The sequence below is a fragment of the Megascapheus bottae genome, chromosome 22 (assembly GCF_031878675.1).
Source record: "Megascapheus bottae isolate mThoBot1 chromosome 22, mThoBot2.hap1, whole genome shotgun sequence".
NCBI lineage: Eukaryota > Metazoa > Chordata > Mammalia > Rodentia > Geomyidae > Megascapheus > Megascapheus bottae.
In genome coordinates this window covers 23,438,313-23,459,669 of record NC_143530.1, presented here as the reverse complement: position 1 = coordinate 23,459,669, position 21,357 = coordinate 23,438,313, and the positions used below count along the sequence as shown (strand labels likewise).

At 40.8% G+C, this 21,357-nt stretch overlaps 1 protein-coding gene across 4 annotated transcripts in view; it reads right to left on the bottom strand.

The window, feature by feature from the left end:
- Positions 1-21,357, bottom strand: part of Atxn1 (ataxin 1) — a 407,426-nt gene that overhangs the window by 186,755 nt on the left and 199,314 nt on the right. The gene's annotated exons all lie outside the window — the stretch shown is intronic.

Below are 21,357 nucleotides of genomic sequence, written 5' to 3'. Positions count from 1 at the left end.
GGGGCTGGGAAGCAAAGCACTTCCACTCGTTGAGGTCCCTCTGGCAAGATTCACAGGCTCTCAGAGCTTCTGGGATCCATTCTCACAGCTGGCAGAAGTCTTTCCTAAGAGGAGACGGCCTGGACACTGGGGCCATGTGGAGAGTTTCCTCAATGGCATGTCCACCAGCTGGCTGGATGCCGCATTCCAGACTCTGTGGCTCCCCTCAAAATCTCACAGAAACATCCACACAGGTCCTGCTGACACCCACTGTCTTGTCAAACTGTCCTAGGATGGGGGAAGACCTCCTAATACATAGTAAATAAAACAATGACCTGCTCTAATTCAAAAGTGGCTGGAAACAACACCAGCAGGGAAAGGTGGTGCACTATCAAATCTGTGATGCCATGTTGTTTTTTTTTTTTATTTTTTTTATTTTTTATTTTTTTTTTGCCAGTCCTGGGCTTGAGCTCAGGGCCTGAGCACTGTCCTTGGACTTTCTCAAGGCTAGAGCTCTACCACTTGAGCCTCAGCACCACTTCTGGCTCTTTTCTATATATGTGGTACCGAGAAATCGAACCCGGGTCTTCGTGCATGCTAGGCAAGCACTTTAACCACTAGGCCAAACTCCCGGCCCATGTTTGTTTTTTTTTTTTTTTTTTTTTTAAAGCAACCTCTTATAACAATACACACACACACACACACACACACACACACACACACACACACGAGTGACAGACAATATGCGTACAGGAAAAATGATAAAGACCAGGAAAAGCAGAGTTCAAACTCAGACATCAGTCTGCCTCTCAGCTCTGTCACCGCCTTGCTGTGCCCTTCCAGTCATGGGAACCCTCTGAGCTCTTTCCTCATTTGCATAATGGCAATAATAATACCTGCTGCCTATATCTTCTCAAATTTTCACTGTACTGCTTGGCAGGTGGAAGAGACTTAATAAAAAGAAATGCTTCTATTACTATTTGACCCAACACATTTGCATATTTGTAACAATAGAAGAGAGACACAGAGAGATTTTTACAATTTGATAATTCACCTAAATGTGAGTACCTATACTCAAGTCTCTTTTGCCCCTGCTCCATCCCCAATTTAGATGAGACAAATAGCAAGAGAATACAACTAGTTAATATAGAACAATTAGATAATATAAATGCAAAAACTCCCAGTAACTGGAGTCAGCTTATGTCTTGCATTCCACATTTTCATATATATGACTTCTGGCTCCCTCCTACACCCAATAATAGACAGTATATTAAACACATGCTTATAGAAATGAACTTATACATATGTATACAATACATTCGTAACATACTATCAAAGAAGTCATATTATTTTACTGCCAGAGAAGTTTTTCATGATTTATTAGAACATCTTTTAACATTAATAAATGTCTCTACCTCATAATTTTTAAGGACTGTCACAGTATTGCTTTGGAAGAATAAACCAATAAATATTTATTTGTTGAATTTACAGAACCTTCCAAAGTATCCATATTTATGAAGAGCGGCTACACATTGTGGTAGCATGTGTGTTCTTTCTCGTCTACATTTTCTTCAAGATGGAAAAAGGCAGATTGCATAAATATAATAAGCCTTAACAACAAAAAATTGTTTGGGTATGAGTGGGTGTAGGCTTAGAGGAATACAAACGAACATATATACCAAGGAATAAGATCACATGCACTATTTTGGAAAGGGACAAAATTTTAAAGATTTAGAAAACACAGTAGCTAGGGATGCCTCTTTCAAAGGAAGAAATTGTAAGTCTGAAGTTAAACAAATGTCCTTGTTTTCATTTCTACCATGGTGGAATTAATGATACACTGAGAGACATACTGAGTCCTACAGAGTCCTGAAAAGCCCTAGAAATTAAGTCACCTTATTTGAGGTTGGAATCCTAAGAATAGTCGAGATTCACCACAGTAAGAAGGTATAAAAAGTGGGAATGTTTGTGTACTGTCTAGAATGATGGGTTTGGGTTATGTGAGTCAAAGGACATGTCTTTTCACTCCATCAAGAAAAAAAAATGTGTTCACATTTGTAGCAATGATTGGAAAGATGTCACTTTAGCATCAACTGGGCAAGGCAGTCTAGATCCACAGCATCCACTGGTTGTGGAGATAATTCTTCCTCTAGCTATGAATGCAGCTCAACTTTTATATGTCCTACCCTCAGGGAAGAGATAGAAAATTAGTAGGAAACAGCAGGGAAAGACAGGACACATTGAGGTAGCAGAAACCTACTAAGAAATTCTGGAAAGGCAAAAGGTAGAGAAACCAAGTAGAGATCAGAATTGTGAAAACCAGAGTCTCCAAGGAAATGGTGGAGCCTTTGAATGTTCCCTTTAGCCACCATCTCCTAAATATTCTATTCCTGCTCCAGCAGAGGGCAGGACCATTTTTGGCGAGGGACATACTTCTCAGGGGATGTTCTATAATGCTATTTTCTCCATGTGTAAAAGAAGCAACACTGGGAATATATGCACACAGGCCTCGAATTTTAGCAAGGGAGTAGATATATCACAAACTAAAAACATCTTTTTGGACACTACAATTTAGGTGCCGGTGAGATGTGTCTAGAGCAAACCAGAAACTTTTGCTGCCTGATTCTCTGGTAGACACTTGATTTCCTCACAAGCAAGCAGCAGATGTTCAGGCTGAGTGGTGTATTGTGCAATTCCCCTTTTAGGCATTCACAAATAAATTATACACATTCTTACATTTGCCTTCAAAGGGCCCTTTGTATCTCTTAAAGTTACACGCAGGATGCTTCATCACACATGCTTTCCTGTAGACATGGTTCACCTGCTCAACGTCTACATCCATTTCTATGTCTCTGCTAATATGACTCAGCCAGGGAAATTGGCTGATAATACATCTTCATGGCCACAGTAGGCATTGAGGATATAGTTGGCCAATAAAAGCACGTACAACTAGAGACTTAGACTCTACAGTGGTGCTCTTGGAAGGCGTACAACTTTTAAAAGGTAGAGGCATGGCTCAGTTGGGAGAGCAGCTGACTAATAAGCATTAATCCCCCAAGTTCAAGCCAAAGAAAATTGAAAATGGTAGAGTTTAGTGAGCAGTCCTTGGGGGTGTGCTCCTGAAGGAAATGGTGGATGCCCAGTGCTTTCTTCAATCCCAGATCATGGAGTGAGCTAGTTAACCTCGGTCTCAGAGAGAACTGGGATTGCATGATTGAAAGGACAGGGTTGGAACCTCCCAAACTATGAGTCAAAATGGTCCTTTTCTCTTCATGAGTTTATTCTCTCAGGTATTCCAGTAATGGAAACCTAGCATGCCATTGTATTAGGTCATCCTTCAATATTAGCTACTCCCTTTCACAGAGTGGGTGATTTCTGCTGACCATTATTTTCCTTCTACCGGTCATTTCTAATTCTAATAAAAGCTCTGGAAAATAGGTTCTCTTAGCCCCAAAGATACACTGATGAGGAAAGCAAGGCTCAATAAAAGGAATCAGTCCTGGTTATGTAACCAGTAAGTGGCAAAGTTAAGATTGTCTAGGCTTCCTGGCCAAAGAAATGAGCTTTGTAGGGGAGTTTATAGTCAAGTCTCTATATATTAATATTCAAACACACACACACACACACACACACACACACACACACACACACAGATTTAAGGGCTTGCTTTCACGAAATGGTTATTTCTTGTATAGGTACAAGTGATGATGCCAGAACAAAAGTTATCCAAGGTAGTTAAGGAAGAGTCATTCCTTAGCTGCCCCATGGATGCTACGCAAGCGCTCTTAGGCAGAACTGTGAGCCCAAAGTGCTGACAGTTGCAGCGACACAAAATGTATCCTTGGCAAGTCATTCTAACAATTACTTTGCCTCATTCTGAATATGAACCACAAGCATGCAATCAACAGCAGAGCGACGAGATGAGATGATCTCCATCAGCATTTTACTTTAGTTATCAAAGCGTGGCAGACTAAACATTCTCCTCTGACCTAAACACAATGCTAGCATTTCAGAACCAAAGACAGGACAAGACTGATAATGGAACATGAGCACTGGCCTTGTAGAGGCCACCGATTAGATAATGACTAGATATTATGTCATACAACTTCACTTATTACCTCAGAATAAGTAAATAGTACCTATGCATTTCTCAATCAACCAAGATGGTGCAGTTCACTCAATTTTAAAAAAATGAGGTGAGATTTAAGTCAGTTAACTGATTCTAGGGACTTTTTTTTGTATGTGGGTCATGGGGTTTGAACTCTGGGCCTAGGCACTGTCCTTGAGCTCTTTAGCTCAAGGTTCCTTGCTCTACTGCTGGGTCTGGGTGCTGTCCCTGAGTTCTTCAGCTCTACCCCCTACCCCTAGAGCCACAGCCCCACTTCTGGTTTTCTAGTGATTAGTTGGAGATAAAAGTCACATGGACTATTTAGTGCCTGGGCTGGCTTTGAACCATTCTCAGATCTCAGCTTCCTAAGTAGCTAGAATTACAGGCTTAAGCTACTGTGCCTGGCCTGATTCTAGGACTTTCTATAATAGAATCTACAGATCTTTACAAGGAGTACACTTCATATTCTATGGTACATTTTTCTGGGTTCTCATCTCCCACTGAATTGTGACGCAGCCAGGATAGCTTTTTGCTGTCATCTACCACTTGAGCCACAGCACCATTTCCAGCTTTCCTTGTATATGTGGTAGGTATCAAGGAATCAAACCCAGGGATTCATGCATGCTAGGCAAGCACTCTACCACTAGGTCATACTCCCAGCCCTAGCATATGTTTTATACTATTTATCTGTATAGTTCCAAACCCTACCTCTGTCACTGGCATCTCTAGCAAAACACTCTCTATAAACAGAAAAGAATGGTTTCCATGAGGCCATATATAGGAGGCCCTGAATGACCTCAAGTTAGATAAGTTTCTGGCACTTCACAGGACACTATCTGAATTCCAAAACTTGTGGGTGGCTATAAATTCCAAAACATATAGATGAATGTAAATATGTACAGTAAAATTTAGTAGAGAGCTGTTCTCAGGAAATGCAAATGTACACATATAGAAGAAAGGAAATATTGCAACCAGATGTCAGTAGCTCATACCTATAATCCTAGCTACCCAGGAGGCTGAGATCTGAAGATTGCAGTTCAAAGATATCCTGGGTAGGAAAGTCTGTGAGACTCATACCTCCAGTGAACCAGCTATAAGCCAAAGTAGAGTTTTGGCTCAAGTGTTAGAGCACTAACCCTGAACAAAAAAGCTCAGTGACAGCACTCACACTGCAGATTCAAGCTCCAGAACTGCTGTGTATATGTGCATGAGCACGTGCATGTGTACACACACACACCAATAACTTACACAGGAATATTACTCTACTATTGACTAAAGAAAAACATTTTTAAAAGGGTCTCACCAAGGTTCTATTGACAATATTTCAATTCAAAAGTTCAGGCAGAGACATTATTTAATGAGTGGTAGCTAAAACCATTTTAGGTTGTAGAACTAGAAGTTGAATTCAAAAGAGAAATAATAAGTATTATATTCTAAGGGAGAAAAAAAAGACTTCAACTCTTCCTGCAAAGCACTGAGAAAGGACTACAAAGTTTCCAGTTTATTAGTTGACAATGTACATGGCAATCAAAGCTCATCAACACATTCAGGTGGTCAGTAAGATTCTCTGAGACTCTTTATCTCCAATTAAGCACCAAAAAGCCAAAAGTGGAGCTGTGGTTCAAGTGGCAGAGTGCTAGCCTTGAGTATAACAAAACAAAATCTCAGGGACACACCCAGTTCAAGCCCAAGGACTAGCATATACAAAAAGAAGACCACTCCATAATTTCATGTAGAATATCCCAGATAGTTGTCAGTCTAATATTACAAAGCTATTTATTATCTGTAACTTTTAAAAGTCAATGTTTAATACTATTCAATTGCCAACTATGTCATATAAACTTTCCAACGATAGTGTCTCTGCACTTTAACAATTCTTCCTGCAGCTCGCCTAAGTTTATTGTTTTGTCAATTGCTTTACAGTCAAGAGGTTAGAGGAAAGATGAAACAAAACCGGTAAACCAACAGTACCTCAGAACTGAAAAATCGGTGGTAACTGATTTAGCAAAATTTCTTCTCTGTCTCTGAAGGGTAGGTAGAGAATGATGGGGATATTGTTAGGGTACAAGGCAGCAAACTGTCTAGGCTTTACAGTGTAGGGCAAGTCCCTCTACTAGAACTCCTTTCACTGCAGTTAACCATTAGAGCTACGCACAGAAGTTTAGAATGAACAGGAATATGCATTTGTTGCCAAGAGGGAGGATAGGGAGGAGTAGGAGGAAGCAGACTTTGCCCTCTAAGACAGACTTCAGGGAAAGGATGGAGCAAGATGCTATGACTTGGGAAGGTTCTAGCTGTGTTAGGAAACATTGGGTCACACTGGCTGCAGAACTGGTTAGGATGCCAAAGCTGTTTCTCCACTCAATTAACAGAGGCCTACGGACCACAGATCTGGACACAAAGTTGAGATTCAGTAAATACTTAAGAGCAGTGTATCCCATAACTTTGAGCTACAAAAGCTCAGGGAAAGTGTCTAGGCCCAGAGTTCAAGCCCCAGGACTAGAAAAGCACAAATATCTTTTGAATGTTTAGAACACCCATGCTGGTAATCTTTCTGACAATGAGCCAGATATCAATTGCTTTAGGCTTTGTGAGGCAACTATACAATCTGGCATGGTGATGAAAAAAAAAAAAGAAATAGGCAGGGTAGTGTGCTGATAAAACTTTATTCACAAAAGCAGGTAAAGGTAAAGTTTGGCCCATAGACTAGAATATGTTAATTGCGGCTGATGATTTCCAGATATTGATATATGTCGTTTTTGACTTAATAAAAGGTTAGATGGCAGGTTAGGGATACAACTCAGAGAGTGGTAGAGTGCCTACAGAGTGTGCACAAGACCTTGAGTTTGATCCTCAGTACTGACCACAATACAAACCCCATATTAGAGAATAATAGGAAATGGTATGTCAAAGCCTCAAAGGTTTCACTGTTAAGTATCCACCAGTAAACTTCCTCCACAATATACAGACAAGAACAAATTTTAGAATGGAACTGTAAGTTTCCAAAGTGGCAGGTCAGTTTGCATTCACCTCTGTATTATATTTATGCAAAGGGAGTGTAGAATGTCCCTTAGAACCTAGGTGAAAATTCAGTGATCTTTTGGAGTAGTGTACTATCTAGGCAATCAGCAAGACTCGATGCACAACAACAAAATTGACGTTAGGAGTAGGCAAAGGATTTGAATCCTCATTTTTCCAAAGGAGATACATGCATGGCCAATAAGCAGGTAAAGTCACCAATGATTGGAGAAGTTAACAACCAAAAGTACCATGAGACACCATTTCATACCTGTTAGGATGGTTTCCTGCAAATAAGCAAATACCTCACGCAAATAAAAGTCCAGCAAAACATGTGGAGAAATCAGAAGTTATTTATACTTTTGGTCAGATTTTTTTTTAAATGTGAAACTGCTATGGAAAAAATCCCATGACAGTACCTCAAAAATTTTAAAAATTTACTGAATGGCTTAGTGATTTCATTTCTGGCTATGTACTGAAAAAAACTGAAAGCAGAAACTTGGGACATTTGAATGCCACATTCATGGTAGTATTGCTGCTTAAAATAACCAAAAAGAGGGAATAACCAAGGGTCTGTCAACAGATAGATGGATAAATGAAATGTGACATAAATCTGCAGTGAACTATTAATCAACTTTGAAGAGGAAGGAAATTCTAACACATTCTACAGTGGAGGTGACCCTTGAGGATATTGTGCTGAGTGAAATAGCCAAGCACAAAAAGATTAACACTGTATGATTTCATTTACTCAGAATACACAAGAATAGTCAAATTCATAGAACTAGCAGGTGGAATGATGGTTGAAAAAGGCCAGGGGAATAGAGAGCTACCCTTTTGTGTGTTTGGAGTTTCAGTCCCAAAAGATGGACAAATACTAGGACTTAGGTGTCCATGACAACAAGTTTAATTCACATTATATTGAATGTGAATATATTTTATGCCGCTCAACTGTACAGATGCAGTGGTTAAAACAAAAGCAATATTATGTGTATCTGACCACAAGAAAGAGGAGAATGAGACATAGGAGGAGCGGGAGGAAGAGGACCATGACAACGACGACCTTAGTGGCCACTTTGTCCTATAAGAAAGATCTGGATTATCTATCTCAGAAGGAACAAATAAGTCATTCCTGAGAAGGATGGGCTGTGGGATACAACGGAGGAATACCAAGGATTGCTTGAACATTGCGGGAAATCAGCTAAAAAAGGGAGAGGTTCTACATCAAGGAGTCCTTTGTATTTCTTTTGACTTTTCTAATTTAGAGTAAACTTAAGACATCAGATTGGCCGTGTGGCCGAAATGCCTGCAAAGCTCTTCTCTAAATCTTGCAATCTCAGAGAGTTCATTTGCCAGTAAATCAATGACAAGGTCAAGGATAGGAATGAAAGTTAGGGGAAGTTCTCATGCCTGATGGAGGGACACAATAATGACCAAATGAAGATAAAAGAAATCGTCATGTGGAGACAAGGCAAACCTCCTGTCAGAATTACGGTGAAAACTCATAATCTTCCGTTACGGACAAAAGCCACCTCTTCCTCTTTGTAACTCTCCTTGATTAGGCATGTATATAAAATGCTTTAGGTGGGCTCAGTTGAAATATAAGCTTTTGGTAGCCTAATTCCACCTAACAATAATATCTACCGTGCATTAGAGGTCCTTATTTACATAGCAGATTTACAAGTATCACATTTGCAAAATCAACAGATCCTAGTCTGCATTACCCATTACAAGCAGAAGAAAGCTGGCTTAGTTTCTCCATGGAAGGAGAAGAATCTCACTCCTTCCCATATTCTCTGTAAGCCACCCCCCACAAGGGAAGAGGAAAATCCTATAGCCACCTACATACAATACTGAGAACTCCCCTCTGGTGACAATACAGTTTTTCATGGTGCCCAAACAAGATGGAAGACTGGTAATATCAGATTATAAATTTCCATTTCAGTTCTCTGGCATGCTCTTGAGCAGCTTCAAATATATAAGTTAGCGATAGTGTGCTCTGGGTATCAGAGTTTTAATGAATAAGCTGTAAAATGCAGTGTTGGCTGAGAAGCACACATCTCTATTGTGCATGTATTTGATCATTTTTTTGTCAGAGAATTCAGAGCATGGAAGAAAACTGTATGAAAAGACTTCTGAGAGAAAAATAAAACATTCATCAAGGGAATGGTGTATGCCGTATTTTTAGATAGCTAAAGTCAGATAGTATCATTTGAATCTCAAATAGCTACATAGTAAAGACCTGGTCTCCAGGATGGTGCTATTGGGAGGTAACAGAACCTTTAAGAGGTAGAGCCTGGTGGGAGGTCTTTAGGTCACTGTGGTTTTACCTCAAAGGAGATTGTGGGACCTGGGTCTCCTCCTTGCTCTCTGCTTCCCAGCAAGGAGGTGACTGGCTTTGTTCCACCATGCATTCCAGTCATGATTTGTTCCCTTATCCCAGGCTCAAAACAATGGCACCAATCAACTAGGGGCTGGAATTTCCAAAGCCATGAGCTCAAAGGAGCTCAAAGAGTCCTTTTGGACTTCTCATCTGGAATAAATTTAGCAGAAGCCAGTCTTACATAAGAAGCCTTTAGAGTGCTCTTGGGTTACATTTGCTTTCCTATAATCTGAATTCCTACAGACTTTCTATGTTAATGTCCTCTCATCTCATTCCAGAGGGTAGGGTTTGGCTTGTATAGGGCAAGACAAGCTCTCACAGCTCTAACTACAACACTGAGTGTGACTTGGATTGAGCTCAATGAAATTCATGAGGTGACTGGCAGGGCTGACTTCTGTCCAGTCTGCTGAATGAGCTGAACTCAACCAATGAACGACTGAGCTAGGAGAACTTCATGAGGTCTTACTACTGTCCTTATCAAGCTTTCACAAAAGAGAGGGAAGGCCAGGTATGGTGACGTGTGCCTGTAATCCCAGCTATTTGGGAGATGGAAGGAGGATCCTGGCTCAAGAACAGCTCTAGGCAAAAGCAAGAGATCTGGTGTGGAAAACAAACTAAAAGCATAAGGACCTGGGAATGTAACAAAATATTTGCCTAGCAAGGCAATCCCTAGTACTGCTGAAAAGATAATGGATAGAACTAAGAGCTGGTGAGTATCAAGTTTCTGCATGTCCCAGGTCAATAAAACAAGTAGATGATCCCAGGACTAAGGCAGGGAGTTTCCAATAAAATCATGGAGTATCCTGTAGTGCTTGAAGGAAAGAAAACACTAAATAAACATCCTACAATATATGAGAGGAATAGAGAAGACAATACCTCCAACTGCCAATGGCCTGAAGTAGAACAACTGAATCCACTCAGTGATGACATTAAAATATAACTCAAGGCATGAAATAATTCTCCATAAATTCATTCTGATATACATGCAAATTTTAGGATGAGGATGAATATGCAAATACCCTATGCAGAAGAATCCCAAGTATTTGGTGAAGGTGGTCTGGCTTTCAGGAGTCAGAGAGAGTGCACAATGATGATTTTCTTCTCAAGAATAGTGCAGTATGGGAAAGGGGCCTGCATGGAGAAAGTGAGTATGAAAAGAGTAGTTTGAAATCTGACCAGCATTCCCTAGACCATGTAATGAGCTCAGCAGCAAGCGAAAAGTTGATAAGTTGTATTGGTGGCATGGAACATTCATAGGTATGATGTAATAGAAATGATAATTTACCAATTTGAGAGGATGGAGAAGACATCTTGTGAACTGTACCCAGTTTATGTTTTTTTGATTATAAGAAAAATATTGACCAGAAACTGGTAGCTCACATCTATAATCCTAGGTACTCAAGAGGCTAAGATCTGAGGATCATAGCCTGGGAAGAAAGTCTGTGAGATTTTTTTTTTTTTTTTGGTCAGTGTGGGGCTTGAACTCTGGGCATTGCCGCTGAGCTTTTCAGCTCAAGGCTCACACTCTACCACTTCCAGTTTTCTGGTGGTTAATTGGAGATAAGACTCACATGGACTTTGGTGCCTAGGCTGGCTTTGAACCATGATCTGCAGATCTCAGCCTCCTGAGTAGCTAGAATTACAGGTGTGACTGTGGGAATGTTATCTCCAATAATCTAACAAAAAAATGGAAGGGGATATGTGACTGAAGTCGTAGAATAACAGCCTTTTGTAAAAAGGCAAACTAGCGCAACTGTCATTGAATTCAAGTCTAAGTACCATCATACACACATCAAAACCAAACACAAAAACAAAACAGCAAGCAAGCAATTAAAAAAGAAAAGAGAGAAAAAACTATTGGAGAGAATGGGCTGAAATACAGCTTAGGGGTAGCATGCTTGCCTAGAATGCATGAGACCCCAGGTTCAATTCCTCAGTACCACATGACCAAAATAAATAAAGTTAGTTTAAAATTTTTAAAAAGAAAAATTTGAGGACATTTCATAGGACAACTGATTCCATGCTTTACAACATTGTCGAGGTCACCAATCACGTGTGAGACACAATTGCATTCTAGAGAAGTCCTTAGACTTCTCTAGTGACTGAACGTAATGTGACACCCTAAGAAAGATTCTGGAACTGAAAATGACATTAAGAACCGCCTAAGAAAATCTGAGCTAAGTATGGACCTTAATTGGTCAGAGTGAAAAAAAAAAAGATTCTGCGTAGGACTCTGAAAAATGATTTACATCTATTATTTTGCTTAGTTTTCTTTTTTGGAGGTCTCTCTTACTTTTCTGTTAAATGGTCTCATTTCCATTTCACAGTAGAGTACAATGAGAACAAGAAAAACATGTCTACTCTATCCAGGTAGTAGAGTCGGTAACTGATGGGGTTGAAGGCAAAACTTGTGTGAAATTGTTCTAAGAGCTTTCTCAATTCAAACTCATTCATCCTCACAAGCCTGAAAAGTGAGCAGCTATTAGCATCTCCCTTATAGGGAAAGAAACTGAAGGACCCAGACGGTAAATGAGTGATTCAAAAGTTGCACAGCTGGTCAATAGCCGATCCAAAATTTAAGCCCACAGGGCTGGCTGCAGAAATCACCTATAGTCCTGCATGCCACTGCTCCTCAAACTAATCAGGAATAACTTATTTTTATGCATTCCATCCTCAGTGAAATAACCTTAATATCCCTTGGACATTATTAAAAAAAACATATGTAATCACAACTGTCTCCGGGGATTTATATAGGACCAGGGAAGGAACAGGAGGGAAGGTATGGGACAATGGTAACATACCATAATAGCAGTTAGGGACACTGAAATATATATAGTACATAAGCTTTACATAAGAGCAAGAGCTAAATTCAAATACAGGTTGAGGGCTGGTTGGGACTACATGTGTTTTGGATTTCAGATATTTTTCATAGTTTGGAATGTTTACATATATGTAATGAGATATCTCAGGGATGGGATCCAAGTCTAAACACCGAATTTGTTTAAGTTCCATGTATGTTTTATACACATTGCCTGGAGGTTGCTATATACAATATTTTCAGCGCACCTGCTTTTTGACTACAACCTGTTGTTACAGGAGCTCAGGTGTAGATCCCCCCCCCCACATTGTAGTGTAAAGTGAGTGCTCAAATTTTTTTTTTTTGAATTTTAGAGTAATTTGGAATTTTTACACTAGGAAAGCTCATGTCGGACTGGTTAATGTCACAGATTAACTAGCCTTGAAATATATCCAGTCAAAGAAGATAGACTGAAAGATGGCCATGTGTCTAGATATGAAATAATAGAACAATAATATAATATTAGTTGTGTAATCTAGGTGGCTGATCTTCAGGTGACTTCACTACAATTTTTTCAACTTTTGATATATTTGAGAGTTTTCATAATCAATGATTGGGATACAGTATCTCATGAATGTGGTTTTAGGCTCATACCAGAAGAGTTTCCCAAGAATTATTTGCTCCAAATGTATGTTTATCTCTTATTTCTTTATTCCCTTTAATAAAAAAGTAGGGTGCTGGGCCGGGAGTTTGGCCTAGTGGTTAAAGTGCTTGCCTACCATGCATGAAGACCCGGGTTCGATTCCTCGGTACCACATACATAGAAAAAAAAGCCTGAAGTGGTGCTGAGGCTCAAGTGGTAGAGCTCTAACCTTCAGAAAGTCCAAGGACAGTGCTCAGGCCCTGAGCTCAAGCCCATGACTGGCAAAAAACAAAAACAAAAACAAAAAAACAACAAAAAAAAAGTAGGGTGCTAATTTCTCCTTTTAACCTTTTTACAAAAAATTCCCTCCCTTGAAGTGAAAAAAAAATGACTTTGGCCGATGTATTGCAAATAGGCTATTAAGTGACAGACTAGAGGCTAGTGTTTATTAATTAGTAGTAAAAGGCCATATAGGACATGCTCTCTTGACTTCGCACAGATTTCTATTTCACTTTGGACTTCCAGTCATTTTTGTGGCTTGGATGGATGTCAACACTTGTATTTACCATGATCAAAGACACATCGTTACTAATCCAGTCAATACACATCTTATTTAAGTGGCACATTTATAATGCATCTAGTTCACATATAATTTCCATGAGCTGAGTTATTTACTTTACCTTCAATTCTTAATTGGCCTAAGTCAAGTAAAATAAGATATTTATTTTTTAGGCCAGTGCTTGATGATTGGCTGATTTAGAGCTAAGGTCTTACTTAGTCTTACTATGTAGTGCAATATATATCCTCAGACTTGTGATCCTTAATATTAATTTTATTCTTGAATTGGTAGCTAATGAGTTGATCTAGGAAAATTTATGCCTCTTCTGGTTCAAACATCGGCTCAAAAAGTGATGTTGTTTGAACAACATTATCTCTTATACAAGTTCAAATATATTCTAGAGCACTGTAAGTATGCACGAGCCTTGGATTTAGATGCTTGACAAATTCATTAGCACCAGCAAATGCTCAACCTGTCTTCAGTGTTTCCCTGGTATTCTACCAGCAAATCAGTACCCTTGCCAAGTGCTGCAGGATTAAAGTGTTTTGAGTTCTGCCAACATGATGCCTTCAAGGGTGACAGCCAACTCAGCTTACCCTCAGTGCACGAGGCGCTGCACGTCAGAAACTGTTTTCTAATTAGAAGACAACCAAGATGCAGGCCAGAAAATAAACTTTTGCTTCAGAGAGAAAGAAAGGCTTATAGTTCAGCCCATCAGATCTACTTGGTGAACCCCTGTCTGAAATAATTAAATTCCTTCCACCTTCCCCTAGGGTTCTTTTTTCCTTCAAAACTGTAAACCAACAGCTTGAAGCTGTAATTTGACAAAGGTACCAAGTCTGGAACCAATGACTTTAGACAAACTGACTCCTTATTCTTGGGTATAAAATGTGCATAAAATGGCCAAGAGGATGCAAGGGTTAATACACCTCAGAACACTTAGGATTGCCATATGCTAAGTACAATCTCAGCATATGCTATTACTGAAAAACAGCAAATAAGTCAATGACTACTCAGTAATTCCAAAGTAACTTGTCCTGTTCCCATGATCTTGCCCACACTGCCCTTTACCTGCCTCCATCCCAAGTCTCTTCACCTAAGATTTCTACTTATTCTAGCATGGCTAAGGCCAGGTCAGCAATAGCAAAGAGGCTAGATAGTTTAGAAATAGAAGCCAGGCACTAGTGGTTCACATTTTTAATCCTAGCTGCACAGAGTCTGAGATCTGAGGACCATTGGTTGAAGCCGGTCTGAGTAGATAACTACAAGAGACTCATCTCCAATTATCCACCAGAAAGCTGGAAGTGAAGCTGTGGTTCGAGTGGTAGTAAAAAAGCTAAAGGACAACAACCAGGCACTGAATTTAAACCCCAGTACTAGGTGTGGGGAGAGGTTAATTTAGATAGTTCAGAAACTGACATTCAAGGCTAAATGCATAGACAGCTATTTGCTCCACTTTTCTTTTCTCATAAGGGGCTTTCACATGCAGATCCTACTACCTTGCTTGCTTCACTTCCTCTCTTACCTATCTTTAAAAATCTATCTTCAACTCTGTCCCACCTCATTATTGAATTGTTTTAAGGGCTCATGCCTGAAACCCTAGCTACTCAGAAGGCTTAAGAACTAAAGATGAAGGTTCAAAGCCAGCCTGAGCAGAAACATCTGTGAGACTCCAATTACCCACCAAGAAAAGCTGGAAATGAAGCTGTGGCTCAAGTGGTAGAGTGGCAACCAGCTTAGTATATTCCAGCATCTAAGTCTTTTGCTCTGCACTTCACACCAACACCATTACCCATGGCAGTTTTAAGGGAGAATCTAGTGAGAAAAGAGAAGCGAGGAGTCTTGAAAATCTGTCTCAAACAGTATTACTAAGACCTGGGATGCCTTCCTCCTAGGGTCACAGAGTCATTTCTTTATAACTGTTAGTCAACCTCACACGATTTACCTTTCAACAAGGACATTCTGTGTCCAGGGATGCACCTCTATGGCTTTGTCATCTGAGCTGCCTCAAGGTCATGACTTGAGTAAGCTGATGAGAATTACCTCATTCACCCACTATAGCACAGTTATATCACCGATCAATACAGGAGCCTCCGCACACCATCCACAAAGCCCTCTCCGGGGAGCTCCCTGCACACATCAGAAACAAATTACACCCTTAAAGGCAGATGACACACAGAAGACAAGAAGGATCCTTGCTGCAAAGAGAAGCTTTTGTTCAGTCTGAGGAGTGCCAATTCAACCAAACCTCCAAAAAAGGGGAGAAGAAAAGAGAGCAAGAACAGAGACTCCCTGCAACACAAACAGCACTGTTCCCCTCAATTTTCCCTGACATGATGTTCCTGTCGCCTTTGCATACAAACATGGAATGTATACTGTGAGGAATGCAACACAAGTATAAGTATAGTGACAAAGGACTGCCACACTGGGGACAAAGAAACAGAAACCCCAGTTTAAGGACTTGCCATTGGCACCGACCTCACTATGCACTGGGGAAATTTTCAGTAATAACAATGCCCACTTCATGTCATAAATGCAAATTCATTTTCTCTGATGAGATAGATTTCATTTTTGTGCCCACTACATAGATGGGATTGTGGAGGCGGAGAGAATTAAGTAAGATGCCTAAAATTACATGGACGAGTGTTTAGATTCTCTGGTGAATAGCAGTAGCAACACTATGCTACCTTTGTATTTTGCCTTGCAATTTATAAAACATATGCCCTTACTTTATCCTTCAGCTAAGAATAGCTATGCTACCTATTTACTTAGGAATCTTTCTCCCAACAGAGTCATCCATGAAGCCTTGTTAGAATCAATCGTGAAGGCATGAATGGTTGGCTCTAATTCATCCTTCAGTCATCCTGTGAGAGGCTGGAAGCAGCAGGTGGCTGACCTTGATTTAAGCATGAGGAAGATGAAGATCAGCGAGCTCTCGTGACTCATGTTGCTTTGAACATGGACTCTTGACTACCTCTTATCAGTGGTTTCAAAACTTTGAGGCCTCCGGCAGGACTTTAACCTAGTGGTAGAGTACTTGCCTAGTATGCACAAAGACTCAGGTTTGATTCCTGGTGACATGGGTTTGATTCCTTGGTACCACATACATAAAAAAAGCCAGAAATGGTTCTGTGTTCTAAGTGGTAGAGCTCTAGCCTTGAGAAAGCCCAAGAACAGCGCTTAGACACTGAGTTCAAGCCCTAGGACTGGCAAAAAAATTTTTTTTGAGAGCTCACAGAAACTTTCTTTGAAAAATGAAAAAGAAAAAAAAAGCAATATTTCCTATAAAGCTTCCAGTGTGAAAGAATTACATACAGCAAGAGTTGCTTGGAGGGTGGGAGCCTGGATACTGTCCATAGTCCTGGGCTTCATGCAAGAGCCTGTGGGTCTCTGAAGAAGGAAGATAGGAACCCACAACAGTCTCATATAATATGGCCAGGACAATCAGCATTATAAACAGGAGCAAAGGAAAACCACTGCCTAAAGCCCCCAAAACCTTGAAGAGAGGATTGCCTACAATACCTTCAAGCCCCAAGTGAGCTGCGACTCTGCCCTTCCCACCTGTTCTGCTTTTGTACTTAAGCTCAAACATTTCTTCCCATTTCTTCTCTGGAAGCTATCTGCTGTTTTTTTCAGTCCAGATCCCTGGAAGGAGGGCAACCTTTCATGCATGTTTCTTATCATTAGCCAGGGCCAAAGATGTCCAAGTGTTCTCAGAAGTTTTGTTTGCTGTTCCCAGGACATTTACAGAGGAAAGTAAATCACAGCAGCAGGAAAACTGCTCAGAAAGAACGAGCCAGGTCTGGAAAGCACACTGATGCCAGATTCCAGTGGAAAGAAAGCAAGTCAGAAGAGGAGGATCTCTCCAAGAGCCTTCAGCAGACACCAAATGCTTGTGCCCCCACTCACACAAAGTGATTTTGCCAAAGCTAAACCAGTGGGGTGGGTGACAGTGAAGCTTCTTAACACCTTGCCCTTGAGCAGCTCAAACTCTATTAAGAAATGAGGATGTGAACAACCACAGAAGGAACCAAAGGATGGTCTAGTGACGTCAAGTGATCCTAGACAGGAGAGTTCTCAGGTTGTGACTTGATTCGTATGTGTGTCTTATGTAAAACTATCTCTTCCAGCCCTCTGGGAGGGAATCCATCACCCAGAATTACATGAAGGCTTGTCAAGTGCTTTATGGCTCCATAAGGAGAGGTGTAAAGTTGAGAGATTGAAAAAAAAAAAACAACCCAACACTCTGATAACCTTTCCCCAATGCCTAAGTTGTTCTCAAATGTCTAAGCAGATGAATGAGGGAGGAGACAGGAGAAGCCCTTGACCTTCTGAGGGGCTCTGCTTCTGCGCAGGCAGGATGCACGGTCATTAGCATATACAATCTGCATGCACTCCAAATGAGATTTCATCACTGCAGCCTATTTATTCATTCCTTAATATAAATCTAAATTGCTCTCTTCAAATAGCTGAGAGCACTAAGCTTCAGAGAGGGGAAAGCGAAATGATGGCATGAAGACAGGCTACATTCACATCTTGTCTGCTGCCCTGTCACTCGGTCTTGACAGCTTTAACTTTGCATGCCTGGCTGAGCTTCCCTGTCTTGTCCCAGGACCCGGGAAAGTGACTATGACAGGTTTTTTTTTGTTTTTGTTGTTCATGCCAGGGTCACTTCTGACTACTGAGTAGCAACCTTAGGTCCTGTGCTGAGTGAGTCCAAGTGTATTCACAGCTGCCAACCACAATGAATAGGGGAAAACAGGCACTAAATGCCACAGTCCTGCATCTGGCACTTGTGAAATAGGAGTCTGGAAAAGCTCCTATTTCACAATAGGACTAAGCTTGTTCTTTTACAAAAAGAGGGCATCCACTAATAATCTCTGGGCATGATGAGATGTGGCGTGGCATAGAACCTCTGGTCTCCATTTAGCTTACTGATTTTTATGTCCCATAGGCACCACTGCATTTTCTGAAGTGGGAAGGGGTGGTAGCATGTGGCCCCAGAACCAATTTTTCAGATAAAAAGTAATTATTGGTGCCTCTTGCTACTAATGGAAAACAGACATCATTTCCTACACAAATGTATTAGTTCAAATGTGTTTCCTTTGGGGTAGACAAGTTTCTCCCACCTACCCATCTGAGTACATGTCTGAAATAGTAAGTATTTTAAGTGACAGTCCTTTATTGGCTTATATACATGCTAATGGAAGATCTCACAGACTCTTCACAGCGAAGGAAAATAGACAAAAGAATGATCGATCACCGATAAAGTGATTTCATTGTGCCTTGAACCAGGGCCTGTGGGACAAATTTTATTTTATTTTCAGTAATTCTGAGTTCTGACCACCACCATTTCAGCTATTTTCTTTAAACATACAAGAATGGCCCAAGTGCTATGGAATGGAGATGCATGCACACATGGCTGTCTGATGTTTCCAGAATTTCATGTTTGAGTTAATGATGGGCACAAAGCAACTCACTACAGCACCTGGGCTGGGAGACAGAACTCTGACTTCCTATAGACTCACTTGAGATGTGATTTGTTGGCTGGAGGGCTGAAGTGTCTGTGCCAAAAACAACAAGAAGGTACACCTTTGAACCTAAGAACATTATTATGGCATAATGAAATGTAATGATTCCATCAACAATCGTGTTTCAACTACCAAATCTGAAACACAGAAGATGTTTAAAGGGCCTCACCCCTGTATCCTAGCTATTCAGGAGGTTGGGATCTGAGGATCAAAGACCAAACTCAGCCCAGGCATAAAAGTACATGAGACTTTTTATCTCCAATTAGCCAACAAAAGGCCAGAAGTGGGATGTGGCCTAAATAATAGAATGCCAGTTTTGAGCAGAAAAGCCAAGTGAAAGCACAGAGCCCTAAATTCAAGCCCTGGATCAGCACAGATTAGATGATGAGTTTAAAAATTCAGTCCTAGCTGGGTGCTGGTGGATCACACCTGAAATCCTAGCTGATATTTAAAGGCTGAGAGCTGAGGATCACAGTTCAAAGACAGCCTGGACAGGAAAGTTTGTGAGACTTATCTCCAATTAATCACCAGAAAACTGAAATTAGCACTGTGGTAGAGCACTAGCCTGGAGCAAAAAAATGCTCAGGGACACTGTCTAGGACCTGGGTTCAAGCCCTATGATTCACACACACAAAAAAAAGGTCCAGTCCTGAGTGAGCCATCCTGAGTGAGTCACAGAATTTGTCAGGACCTCAGGATCTAAATTTTTGAAAGGAGGAACTAATGGCTTGCCAAAACCTCCTGTTCCTCCACCTCCCATTCCATGTTTCCCAGCTCTGAAGCTGCCTGCCTCTTTGCCAGCAGAGCTCAGTGTGTAAAAAGGCTGTGCCTTTGACCCCTGAGGCATTTCACAATGGCCTTCCTTCCATTGTTCCCACAATAACCAGAGCCAGCTGTCCCTAGGCCTTGCTGGTCAAATGGCTCAGGAACACATGCACATAGAAGTTCTGCTTGACATCTCACCTCCAGAACCCCTTCCCTGAGGCTTTGTCTAGAGTTCTTCATACTCTTGGACATATCATAAATGGCTGGTGATCTTTCCTATCACTTTTGATGGCTTAAAGTGGGGAGTGCAGCCACAATCCTTTGAGATGCAAGTTTTTTGAGTTTATGAAATCTAGCTCTCAGGTGCTGTAGGCTATATGTAACCTGCAAACAAGAGATCCTGCCAAGCCCCTGGGCATGCTATGACACTGCAAAAAAAGTTATCAAGATCCGAAGGAGGATGAAACATCTCGAAGGAAAGGCAAGGGGAGCCAAGATTTGTAAACATGCAGATCTAGCAGCACCAACAATGAAAGCTTCCTTTCGGAGGCCTGTAGCTCGCCTCTGCAATCCTAATAAGGGAGTATCACTGGAAAGCATTACCATTATTTTTAGCTTTTCTAGAGGAGGGAGGAGTTTTTTGAAAGGACAAAATGGAAAGGAATGTAGGGCAAGGGTGTGTGTGTGTGTGTGTGTGTGTGTGTGTGTGTGTGTGTGTGTAGTTGGGGGTGGAGTGGCCCTTGGAGCAGAGCAGATTGGGGAACATAAAGACTTCTTCAGCCTTGCTGGAACATGACCACAGCTGGCTTTCCTAACTTAGACAACAATGTGAAGGGCTTCAAGTCCAGATACCGAAAGACAAAGGAGTGTTGGCAAAGAATTCATATTTTTTTTCTTAAGAGCGTGGCAAGGGAGTACTTTATGTAGTGAGATGTTTCAAAGTCCATTTTTGAGGGAAACATAGCAGATCAGGCCCTGCATCAAAGACTTCCGGAAAAGAGTTCCATGGCTCCTGTTTGGTTTCAATGTAGCTTTAACTTTCATAGCCTTCAAAGAAACAACATTCTGGAGAGATGGGAAGAAATGATGAAAAGGGAAAATTCATCAATTTGCACTGTACTCATAAACCGCTTTGTTACATGGCAGCTCCTTCATGAAACTACTTAAAAATAATAATATAAAATAAATAAATAAGGGGCCGGGAATTTGGCCTACTGGTAGAGTGCTTGCCTAGCATGCACAAAGACCCGGGTTCAATTCCTCAGTACCACATACATAGAAAAAAAGCCAGAAATGGTGCTGAGGCTCAAGTGGTAGAGCTCTAGCCTTGAGAAAGTCCAAGGACAGTGCTCAGGCCCTGGGCTCAAGCCCAGGACTGGCAAAAAAAAACTCAAGAAAAAATATAAATATAAAAGAAACTCCCTCTTGAATTTACCCTTTGGATCTAGAGCATTCTGGAAGAATAAGAGATGAAGTAGGAAACCAATTCACCAATTTCCCTTTGTTTGAATGATATATGGTAACATAGTAATGCAGCTTTTGGAGAGACTATTCTGTGGTTCACAGTATAAAATTTT